We start from the raw sequence: 12,268 nt of genomic DNA on the forward strand, positions 1-12,268 counted from the left end.
CCGGTCAAGATGGCTGACTCTACCCGTCGAACCCCAAGCTTCATCCTCTTGCCATACCACCACGGGTGAGGGCATGGTTGTGCTGTGGTATTGCTGCCCGTGGTGCCTTTGGAAGTCGTGGTGGATGACTAATTCTTCTTTGTGCTTCACGTACATGTCCATCACGGGCTGGGGCATGGGCGTGGTGACCGGCACGGCCTGGTGTTGCAGACTGTGGTGGCCTCATAAACCGTGGTGGACGACTAATTTCCTAAGCTCTTCATGTGCATATTGATCACGGGTAGGACTTCGGCCATGCTGAGGGATCCAACCCGTGATGCCCACGGAAACCGTGGTGGATGGGTAAAGTCCAAGCTTTCCTTCGCCATCACGAGTCGCCAAACTCCTACTTATGTTCAACACATACATGCACACATTTAGGCTATAATTCAAGTAAAATGTATCAGACAGGGAAGTTCGTCTTCACTAAGTACCAAAATCTTATTTAAGTTACTAGAAACCCTAGATTCAGACAATTATGTTTAATTACTAAGTAAGTGTTCTAACTACCATCAAGCATGCAAACGACTGATAAAATAAAAATGTTAAGAAAAATATAAAATTAAAATGCCTCCCAAAAAGCGTTTCTTTTTAGTTCTTGAGTCATTTAGCTGGACTTGGTAGCAGCATTCCTGCACCACAGCCAAATTGAGAAGGTGTGCTTAATGTAAGCTGGGGCCTAAGGCATATGACCGCAAGGAGGCGATCCAATGTGTGCAGCAGATGGCCAAGGAAGCGTTCTCCACACTAAGTTGGGATGCCTATTCATCCACTCCAAATCCTGTCTACATGACTTGTCATAAACAAACTTGTAACTACCCTTCACGGGTGTATCATAGCACGAAGTTTCAAATTGATACAAGTTATTTTCTTCAAACGAATAACACACATCAATAGGAAAGGAAACATGAAAAGCATCATCAATTAGTATATCCTGTGGTGGCTTATCACATGCAAGACCAATCCCATCAATAGCACAAATGGCATGAACATGGTCGGCGGGAGAACTATTAAATGGGAGTAAAGTAAAAGTAACATAGTCATCCCCTATATTAAGCTCTAGCTTTTCCTCAAACACGTCTATTTTAGCTCTAGCCGTGGCAAGGAAAGGTCTCCCTAAAATCGAAGGCACACCATGCTCATTATCCATATCCATAACCACAAAGTCCATAGGAAATATGAATTTATCTACCTTGACTAGCACATTCTCTACGATTCCCCTAGGAAGCTTAACAAAATGATCAGCTAATTGAATGCACATCCTAGTGGGTTTTGCCTCCCCCAAACCTAGTTTATTGAACATACTCGTGGGCATGACATTTATGCTAGCACCTAAATCATCTAATGCATCATCAACACACAAGTTACCCAAAGTGAAAGGAATAGTAAAACTCCCTGAGTCGTGACGTTTCTCTGGTAACTTGCTCTGAAACACTGCTGAGCACTCTTCATTAAACTTAACATATGCTACCTCCTCCAACTTGCTTTTGCTGCTAAGTATGTCCTTCAAGAACTTGGCATACTTCGGCATCTGCTTCAATACATCGACAAAAGGCAAGTTATTCTGCAATTGTCTAAAAAAATCCAAAAACTTATTGAACTGCTCTTGCGCTTCTACTTTCTTCAGTCTAGCATGATAAGGAATCTTGGGCTGATACTCCTTGACTGGGATTGGTTTCACCTTTTGCCTCTCAAGTTCCTTAACCTTACTGTTCACCTCAACCTGCACATCAATAGTGGAATCGTTAAAAATAGGCTTAGAAAGAGCTGAAACTAACTTACCCGAACGCAAAGTGATGGCCTTCATGTGCTCCCTCGGGTTAGACTTAGTGGTGCTGGGGAGTGTTCCTTGTTGCCTCTCAAACAACATCTTAGAAATCTGCCAATCTGACTTTCCAAGTTCTGAATGGACGCCTGCTGATTTCTAAGAGCACTGTTAGTCTGTTGGAACCTCGTTTCAGTAGACGTGACAAATTTCATCATTAGCTCTTCCAAGTTAGATTTCTTCTCGGCTGGTAGCGGAAGCTCTGATGGTCCAGCCTGCTGCTGCTGTTGTGGTGGCTACTGATGCAGTCTTTGAAAGCCTGGTGGACCCTAGGCATTATTATTGCACCAACTAAAATTGGGGCAATTTCTCCACCCAGGATTGTATGTGCTGCTATAAGGGTTGTTCTGCTGTCCAGGCGTATTTCCCATGTAATTAACCTGTTCACGGTCAGCAAAAATAATAGATGAAGTAGAGGAGCTAGCAAACATACCTCCCGCATTACAGTTTGCACCGTAGCACAGGCCATTGCAAAACTCGCAGCTTATCTGGGCTGCATAAACCAGCATCTGAAGCTATTCTAATTTCTTGGTTAGAAGCTCCACTTGAGCTGCCAAGGCTGCTGTGGAGTCTAGCTGGTTGACCACTCCCTATTTGACTAGCCGACTCCTAGAGGATTGCCACTGGTAGTTGTTCATGGCCATCTCCTCTATCAGATTTTGTGCCTGCTCCAGCGTCTTACTGTTCAAGGCCCCACCTACTGCAGTATCTACCATTTACTTAGTAGCAAGGTTCAGACCACTGTAAAAGGTCTGAACCTGCATCCATATTGGTAGACCGTGGTGCGGACAGCATCTCAACAAGTCCTTGTACCTCTCCTAGGCATCATACAAGCTCTCGTCATCCATCTGCACAAAAGAAGAAATATCATTTCTCAATTTAGCAGTCTTAGCTGGAGGAAAGTACTTGTAAAGAAATTTTTTGGCCAAAGATTTCTAGGTAGTGATAGTGTTCGGTGGAAAGGACTGTAGCCATCTCTTTGCTCTATCCCTCAAAGAAAATGGAGATAATCTTAGCCGGATGGCATCATCGGTAGTTCCATTTATCTTGAACGTGTCGCACATCTCTAAAAAGTTGGCTATATGGGCATTGGGATCCTCGCTTAGTAGCCTTCCAAACTGTACACTCTGCTGTACCATCTGGATCATATTTGGCTTTATTTTGAAATTGTTAGCTGCCATCGGCGGTCAGAGTATACTCGTCTGTGTCCCATCCAATGATGGTTTAGCAAACTCGTACATTGTTTTGTTGGCGTCTGCCACAACATTTCTGTTGTGATTCTCCATCCCTACTAGTCTATCAATAGGTATCTCAACCTTAATCTCCTCTTCTACCAATTGTAAACGCTTCCTTAAAAGTCTGAGGGATCGCTCTAGATCATACAAAGGCTCTACAAGATCAGAGCTAGAGCTCTTTGTCATAAACTACCTAGGAATGGAAGGTAGCAACCAAAGAACAAAAGTACATAAAAGAATAAAATTAAATAAAATAAAGACAGAAAATAAAAATGGTTAAATTAACACAAACACAAATTCACTCCAGTTCACACAAAAATTCCTCGGCAACGGCACCAAAAACTTAATAAGCTATTTGTGTAGCTACAATCTAAGGCAGTGAACCTATCGATGCAGACTAGCAGTAACAGTGATTATCAAGGTCGTATTCTCGGGTAAGGGTGATCCTAGAACTACTGCAGCGTCTTACGATATGTAACCCTAACAAAATCAATGAAGTTGCTACTTTATGATTAAATGTAAACAAGCGGTTAACTAAGTGTCAGATAGTCTGAAAGGATTTAGTAAAACAATCAAAGGGAAAAAGCAAACCTAAAGGAAGCTAAGCTAGTTGGATTTTACTGAAGATAAAGATTATATTGATTACTAATTTCAATTACCCATGGATGAATTCTTAATTGAATTCGATTTCCCTATCGAGATAACCAAATTGCTAAACCTAATAACCTAAAGTTGGAATCTCTTCCTAACTGACAGGCATCATACTACACATGTTTTCATGCCCAATTATTTACATTTTTGTGCATGAATATCTCATTTTATGCTAGAATCACTTGTCTTTTTTTTCCTTTCATGTTTCAGGTCATTTTCGAAGGATACTATCAACAATCGAGGAAAATACGCGTGATTACGGACCAGAATCCATCAAATTCGACGAGGACTAGCACCTTGAGGGTTGAGCACGGCCTGGACTCCAGCCGTGCTGAATTGCCAATTAGTTGCCCTCCAAGAGTGCCTTTTGGCACGGTTTCTGTAGCCACCACGGCCTCCACCACGGCGCCGTGGTGGCTTAGCACTAGCTTGGGCACGGCCTAGAAGAGGTCAACACAATGGAACCCTTAGGTTCAGCACGGCCTGGACTCTGTCCGTGCTGACCAGCACAGGCTTGACCACGACCGTGCTGAAGAGACTATATAGGCAAAATTAAGATTTGGTGAGTGGTGGCTCGATTTTCCTGACCTAATTCCAATATACACTCAATTCACTTATTTTCTAGACCTTAATTTTTGACTTTGGGAGATCAAATTCATCAATTGAGGGAGGATTACACTTGTTTTCAACATCAATTTAAAGATCAAATCAATGTTTGGGAGCATTCAAGAGGCAAATTAGGGTTTGATATTTTGGATTGAAAAATTATGGTTTCTCATCCAACTTGAAAGAGAAGGGTGTACATGCCTTCAATTTTCTTTTCCTTATTTGTTCCTTATTTTGCTTTAAATATGAACATGAGTAGCTAGATCTTTTGAACCTATTGAGATCTTTATTGTTGATGGATTGTGCTTAGTTATTAGATTTGTAATTAGCATTCTTGTAATATTTTTGCTATTTAGTAATAAAGTTTGATTTAGTTAATTTGAGACGTTGAATTAATTGTCTTTTAGGTTGTTTCTTGCCATTGAGAAATGCTTGTTACAACTGGAAATTGAATAGTAAGAACTGGTAGTTAACACTTAGAGATAAGGTTAATTCACTCGCCGGATTAAGAATTAATAACTCTTAATAGATCTAAATCACGCTTAATGCTAATCTGTAATAATCTGATAGGAAGAGATTCCATTAGGTTAGTGCAAGTTTAGGAAGTCAGTGAGATCGAGAGAGGAACCGAGTTCGATTCAGGATTTAGGCACGGGTAAGCAAGATTGGTAATTTATAAAATCAACCTTTACAATTCCATCACTTAGGTCCCCTTTGGGTTTGTTTCTCTTATTGCGATTGTCTTTCGATTGTCAGTTGCTGTTTATTCACTCGCCGAATTTGAATAGTAAGAATTGGAATTTGAATAGTAAGAACTGGTAGTTAACACTTAGAGATAAGGTTAATTCACTCGCCAGATTAAGAATTAACAACTCTTAATAGATCTAAATCACGCTTAATGCTAATCTATAATAATCTGATAGGAAGAGATTCCATTAGGTTTGTGCAGGTTTTGGAAGTTAGTGAGCTCGAGAGAGGAACCGAGTTCGATTTAGGATTTAGGCACGGGTAAACAAGATTGGTAATTTATAAAATCAACCTTTACAATTCCATCACTTAGGTTCCCTTTGGGTTTGTTTCTCTTGTTGTGGTTGTCTTTCGATTGTCAGTTGTTGTTTATTCATTTATTTGCATTCATAATCATTAGTTAGTTAATTTAGACTTCTTACACTCTATTTCAGACTAGATAACATAGTGAACAGTAGTAACTCTAGGTTCACCCGATCTCCAGGGATACGACCTTGATAGTCACTAGTGCTAGGCTGCATCGATAGGTTCACTGCCTTAGGTGTAGGTTGCATAAGTAGCCCATCAAGTTTTTGGTGCCGTTGCCAAGGAACCGTAACGATGAACTAGAGTGAATTGTTTGTGTGTTACTTTAGTCATTATTTGTTTATTTATTTATTCTTTATTCTTTATTTTATTATTTTTGTTGATTGGTGGTTGTTTGGATTGTCGGTTTCAGGTAGTTTATGATTAGGAGCTCTAACCCTGATCCCATATAACCTTTACCTGACCTGAAGCGCTCTCTCAGATTATTGAGATGATGTTTACAGGCAGTTGAGGAGGTGGCCGGGGTTACATTTCAGGTTCATAGAGCTAACATGATGGAGAACCACAACCCCCAGGCCGATGACGATCAGAGGACGATGTACGAGTTTACTCGACCATCTTTGGATGGGACAAAAACTAGTATAGTCAGACCTACTGTAGCGGCAACAATTTTGAGATAAAAGCCAATGTTATCCAGATGATCCAGCAGAGCATGCAGTTTGGAGGATTACTCGGTAAGGATCCCAATGCAATCTCCAACTTTTTGCAGATTTGTGACATATTCAAGATAAATGGAACAATCGATGAAGCCATTCGGCTGAGATTTTTTCCATTTTCCTTGAGGGACAGAGCAAAGAGATGGTTGCAATCTCTTCCATAGCAAACGATTACTACTTGGAAGGCGTTGGTCAAAAAATTTCTGTATAAGTATTTTCCTCCCGCTAAAACTGCTAAACTTAGAAATGACATATCTTTTTTTGTGCAGTTTGATGATGAAAGCATGTACGATGCATGGGAGAGTTTTAAGGACCTTTTGAGATGCTGCCCACATCACGAATTGCCAGTGTGGATGCAGGTTCAGACCTTCTACAGCGGGTTGAACCTTGCGACGAGGCAGATGGTGGATGCTGCAACAGGTGGGGCACTAAATAGTAAGATGCCCGAGCAGGCTCAAAACTTGATAGAGGAAATGGCCATGAATAATTATCAGTGGCAATCCTCTAGGAGCTGATCAGAAAGACAGGGAATGGTCAACCAAGTGGATTCTACAGCAGCCTTGGCAGCTCAGGTGGAGCTTCTAACCAAGAAGATTGACCAACTCCAGATGCCGGTTCATGTAGCGAACGTTGGCTGCGAGTTTTGTGGTGGCCCGCACTACAGTGTGAACTGTACTGCGAGAGGTATGTTTGCTTCATCTTCTTCAATTTTTCCATCTATTCCTGTTGTGTCTTCTGATGTTGAGCAGGTTAATTATATGGGGAATGCCCCAAGGCAGCAGAACAACCCTTATAGCAACATATACAACCCTGGGTGGCGTAATCATTCCAACTTAAATTGGAGGAACAATAATGCCCAGGGTCCACCAAGTTTTTAGAGACTTCGTGAAGCGCTGGTTCCTCCTCCATAAAAAAAAAGTCAAATTTAGAGGAGCTTATGATGAAGTTTGTGACGTCTAAGGAAACGAGATTCTAGCAGACTGATAGTGCACTTAGGAATCAGCAGGCCTCGATTCAGAACTTGGAGACTCAGATTGGCCAGATATCTAAAATGCTTTCAGAGAGACCCTCAGGATCGCTCCCCAGCACTACAGAGTCAAACCCGAAGGAGCATTGTAAGGCTATCACCTTGCGATCAGGTAAGCAATTGACTGGTTCTTTACCTTTAGCTGATAAGGATGATATGATTATGCAGGATGAGCCAGCTAAGGAAGGACCAGAGCCTAAGGTGGTGGAGATTGAGAAAGAAGACAAGCAAAAGAGCCCTATGCGGGAGTATCAGTCCCGGGTTCCATATCCTACAAGATTAAGGCAGGATAAGATGGACAAGCAATACAGTAAGTTTCTTGACTTGTTTAAGCAGCTGAAAATTAACTTACCTTTAGTTGACGCGATTTCATAGATGCCGAAGTACGCCAAGTTCTTAAAGGAGATTTTGAGCAACAAGAGGAAGCTGGAGGATCTTGCTCAGGTAGTACTTGATGAGTGTTCAGCTATTCTCCAGAACAAGCTACCACTCAAGCAATTAGATCTAGAGAGTTTTACTGTCCCTTGTATGATTGGCGATTTGCCAATTAGTGGTGCACTGACTGATTTAGGAGCTAGTATTAATTTGATGCCCACTAGTTTATTTGCTAAGTTAGGATTGCATGAACCCAAGCCTACTAGGATGAGCATTTAGTTAGCTAATAGGACTGTTAAAATTCTTAGAGGTGTTGTTGAGGATGTACTTGTGAAGGTGGATAAATTTATCTTTCCTGTGGACTTTGTGGTGATGGATATAGAGGGTGAGAGCACTATGCCTCTTATCACAGGTGAGCCTTTCCTAGCTTCCTTGAAATTTGCATTATCAATGTAAGCGATGGGAAGCTTAAGCTTAGAGTTGATGATGAGACCATTACCTTTGAACTGTACGTCGTGGGGCGATCACTGAACCATGATAATCATGTTTGTTGATGTGATTGATGATGTGGTTGAGTCCCATTTGCAGGAAATGTTATATTCTGACCCTTTGCAGGTGGCATTAGTTGAGGATGAGGAGGAGTTGTCCAACGAGCAAGTGTTGGAGCAACTCGCTGTTTTATTGGCTTTTGAGCCAAGCTTGTCAACTGATTCTTATCTTTTTCTTGACAGGTCTGGAGTGCAGAAGGTAAAGACCTCATTCGAGGACCCACCAATCCTAGAATTGAAGGAGTTACCAAGCCACTTGACTTATGCCTTCTTGGATAAAGAGAAGCGCTTGCCAGTGATCATAGTGGCCGATCTGACTCCCGAAGAATAAGCCATGCTTTTGAAAGTTTTAAAGAAGTACAAGAAGGCCTTTGCCTTCAAGATAGCTGACATCCCAAGCATAAATCCAAGTTTCTGCTCTCATAAGATTTCGTTGGAGGATAGTTTCAGGGCGGTTGTTCAGCCTCAAAGACGACTCAACCTGAACATGAAAGAAGTGGTAAAGAAGGAGGTAATTAAACTTCTTGGTGCTGGCTTGATATATCCCATTTCTGACAGTTTGTGGGTGAGTCCTGTGCAGGTTGTGCCGAAGAAAGGAGGCATGACAGTGTTAAGGAATGAGAAGGATGAGTTGATCCCGACTCTGACGGTGACAGGCTTTCGAGTTTGCATTGATTACAGGAGGCTTAATGATGCAACTCGGAAGGATCATTTCCCTCTTCCTTTTATTGATCAGATGATTGAGTGTTTGGCAGGTCACATGTTTTATTATTTTCTTGATGGTTTTTCAGGTTACTTCCAGATTCCTATTACACCTGAGGACCAAGAGAAGGCTACTTTCACCTACCCCTATGGGACGTTCGCTTACAGACGGATGCCATTCGGACTGTGGAATGCACCGGCTACATTTCAGCGGTGCATGATGTCTATTTTCGAGGACATGATTGAGGAGTTTATGGAGGTATTTATGGATGGCTTCTCTATTTTTGGTGATTCTTTCTCTCTTTGTTTGGAAATCTTGAGCGCATGTTAGCTAGGTGTATTGAGGCTAACTTTGTATTGAATTGGGAAAAATGCCATTTCATGGTGAGAGAGGGGATTATGTTAGGGCATAAGATCTCTCAGTCGGGATGGAGTGTGACGAGCTAAGATAGAGGTTATATCTAAGCTACCTCCTCCTAGTTCTGTTAAGGCAGTTAGGAGTTTTCTAGGCCATGCAGGGTTTTATAGGAGATTTATTAGAGATTTCTCTAAGATTGCTAGGCCTCTTACTCAGTTGTTAGTTAAGTATGTACTTTTTGTTTTTGATGATGCATGCTTGGCTACTTTTGAGTTACTTAAGAAACTTCTGACTACAGCCCCGATCATGGTTTACCACTGGGGTCGCCTTTTGAGTGATGTGCTACTGCTAGGATTATGTAGCTGAGCTATGCTTGGACAGAGGATTGAAATGAAGTTCCAACCCATTTATTGTGCTAGCAAGACTTTGACAGGAGCCCAGGAGCACTACACCATTATAGAGAAGGAGTTGTTGGCTGTTGTTTACGCTTTCGACAAGTTTAGATCGTACCTCGTTCTCTCTAAGACCATTGTCTTCACAGACCACTCGACATTGAGGTACTTATTCCTGAAAAATTATGCGAAACCGAGATTGATTCAGTGGATTCTTTTATTGCAGGAATTTAATGTCGAGATCAAGGATAAGAAGGGCGCGGAGAATCTGGCAGCAGACCATTTATCGAGATTGGAGAATCCTCACTTGGATGCACTTGATGAGACGACCATAGACGATCGATTTCCAGAGGAGCATTTATATGTCACTCAAGTATATATTGATACTCCCTAGTTTTCAGATTGTGCTAACTATTTGGTTGCTGGGTTTCTACCAAAGGGTATGACTTATCAGCAAAATAAGAAATTTTTTGTTGATTTGAAATACTACATTTGGGAAGACCTCTTTATGTTTAGAGTGTGTGCAGATCAGGTGATTCGCCGTTGTGTTTATAACGAAGAGACCCTCCAAATATTGAGGCACTGCCATGAGGGACCCACTAGAGGTCATCAAGCGGCAAACCATACAGCAAGGAAGGTGCTAGAGGCAGGATTCTATTGGCCTACGCTCTTCCAAGATGCACAAAAATTCATTCAGGTTTGTGATGCTTGTCCGCGCACAAGTAATATCTCTTCTCGTGATGAGATGCCCCAAACTAGTATGCAAGTTGTTGAGATTTTTTATGTTTGGGGCATCGACTTCATGAGATCCTTTCCCTCTTCATATGGTAATAAGTATATTCTGGTTACCGTTGAATACTTCTCTAAGTGGCCTAAAGCTCAGGCTATGGCCATTGATGATGCCAGGGTTGTTTGCAGGTTCCTTAAGTGATTTCCATTAGCTCACACCTAGGGCACTTATTGAATTTGATGTAGAACACATTTCGATGCCCAATTAGAGAAGGTACTTGCTGCACGGGTTACTTAGCGGTTCTACTCCCCATCACCCCGCACTAGTGGGCGTGTCTGTAACCATAGAGTATTAAGCGTATTTAAGAGAGAGAACCGTTAAGACTAGTAGAAAGATTGGGCTTAAGTTGGATGATGGTCAGGCTTAGGACTACTTTTAGGACATCTATAGGTTTTATGCCTTGTTTATGGAAAGTCATGTCATTTGCCTGTTGACTTAGAGCATTGGGCACTTTGGGCCCTTAGGACTTGTAACTTTGATATTGATTCTGCAGGTAAAGAGCGACAATGGTAGTTGGGTGAGCTAAATGAGTGGCACCATCAGGCGTATGAAAACTCGATAACTTACAAAGCAAGGACGAAGAAATGGCATGATCAAAGGATTTGTGGGCATAAGAAGTTTCAAGTTAGGGATCGAGTGTTGCTATACAACTCTCACCTTCGTCTGCTTCCGGAAAGTCATGAGTTTGGTCCGAACCATTTCGTGTTGTATGTCTTCCGTATGGAGTGGTGGAGTTGCATCATCCCGAGAAGGGAGATTTCAAAGTGAATGGCCATCGGTTGAAGCTTTACCATGGTAACTCGTTGGATGGTGAGCAACGAGTTGACCTGGCTTTATATGCACATGAGGGTTGATCCGGATGAGTCAAGCTTAGGACTCAGCAAAAATAAGCACTTTTGTACATTTGACTTTGGTTATGCTTTCATGTTTTTGTTAGTTTTTGTTATTTCGTTATTGTCTTTTGACTTTATTCATTTTAGTTTGCTTGATAGTGGTTAGAACACTTACTTGGTAATTTAAAGTAGTTGTATAAATTTAGGGATTTTAACTTAAGTCGAACTTTGCACCCAGGAGGATGAACTTTTCCATTTGACCATATTTCCTTGATTTATGGCCTAAACATGTGCGTATGTGTCAATTGCAGGAGTCTACGACCGAGATGGCAAAGGAAAGCCCATAAATCTCCTTTCACACGGTCATGGCCATCACGGGCTACAACACTAGGCCATGCCCATCGGCCGACTGAGTCAAGCCCGTGATGAAAGACACATGAAGACTTGGGGATTTCGACCATTCATCACGGCTTCTAAAGGCATCACGCGGCAACACTGCCAAAGACGGCCGTGCCCCTACCAAAGGCCAATTGGTGCACTATCAAGACAGTGGCTCAAGAGCCCAGCCGAGTCCTACTGTCGATCAAAGACCGCCGTGCCCTCACCCGTGTCAATTCTATGCCTATAAAAGGAGGCTTCCAAAACAATTTTGCTACCCTTTCTAAAGCTCCAAGGTGTGGTTTTCTTTATGTCTCATCCTTCTTAACTTTCGGCAATTCCAAGTAAGTCTCTTCACTTTTCACTTTTATTTGTTTTAATTTAGTTTTCTTTTATGCATGTACTTTATTTAGGATGTGCTAGTATGTTTTGGTAGTTTTATGTTGTTACACTACTTTAATATTACCTCAATTAGATTTAATTTACATTAGTTGTTATGTTTGTTATGAAGTTGATTATGAAAATAATAAGTGGGGTTTACGGAAATAAAGTTTGTTTATGGCATTCTATTATGAATAATTATTAGAATAAAGTTGCATTAGTTGCACGATAAAGTAAGTTGGAATGTATCGGTTAATTAGTTTATGCGGGAGATTAAGGCTTTAGCCTTTGTTAAGTCTAAAGTTTCGTTAATGAATCGTAGCATATGCCGCCCAATTTTCGGAGGGATTTTGATTAAC

General features: G+C 41.4%; 2 non-coding genes across 2 annotated transcripts; one reads left to right on the forward strand and one right to left on the reverse strand.

Annotated features, from left to right (window-relative positions):
- Positions 1-2,638: 2,638 nt before the first annotated feature.
- LOC112535088 lies at positions 2,639-2,745 on the forward strand. The gene has a single exon (XR_003079287.2). It is a non-coding gene; the product is annotated as a small nucleolar RNA R71 (small nucleolar RNA).
- A 3,616-nt stretch (positions 2,746-6,361) lies between these two features.
- LOC112534644 lies at positions 6,362-6,468 on the reverse strand. The gene has a single exon (XR_003078924.1). It is a non-coding gene; the product is annotated as a small nucleolar RNA R71 (small nucleolar RNA).
- Between the last annotated feature and the right edge of the window lie 5,800 nt (positions 6,469-12,268).

This window comes from Ricinus communis, chromosome 2, assembly GCF_019578655.1.
Source record: "Ricinus communis isolate WT05 ecotype wild-type chromosome 2, ASM1957865v1, whole genome shotgun sequence".
NCBI lineage: Eukaryota > Viridiplantae > Streptophyta > Magnoliopsida > Malpighiales > Euphorbiaceae > Ricinus > Ricinus communis.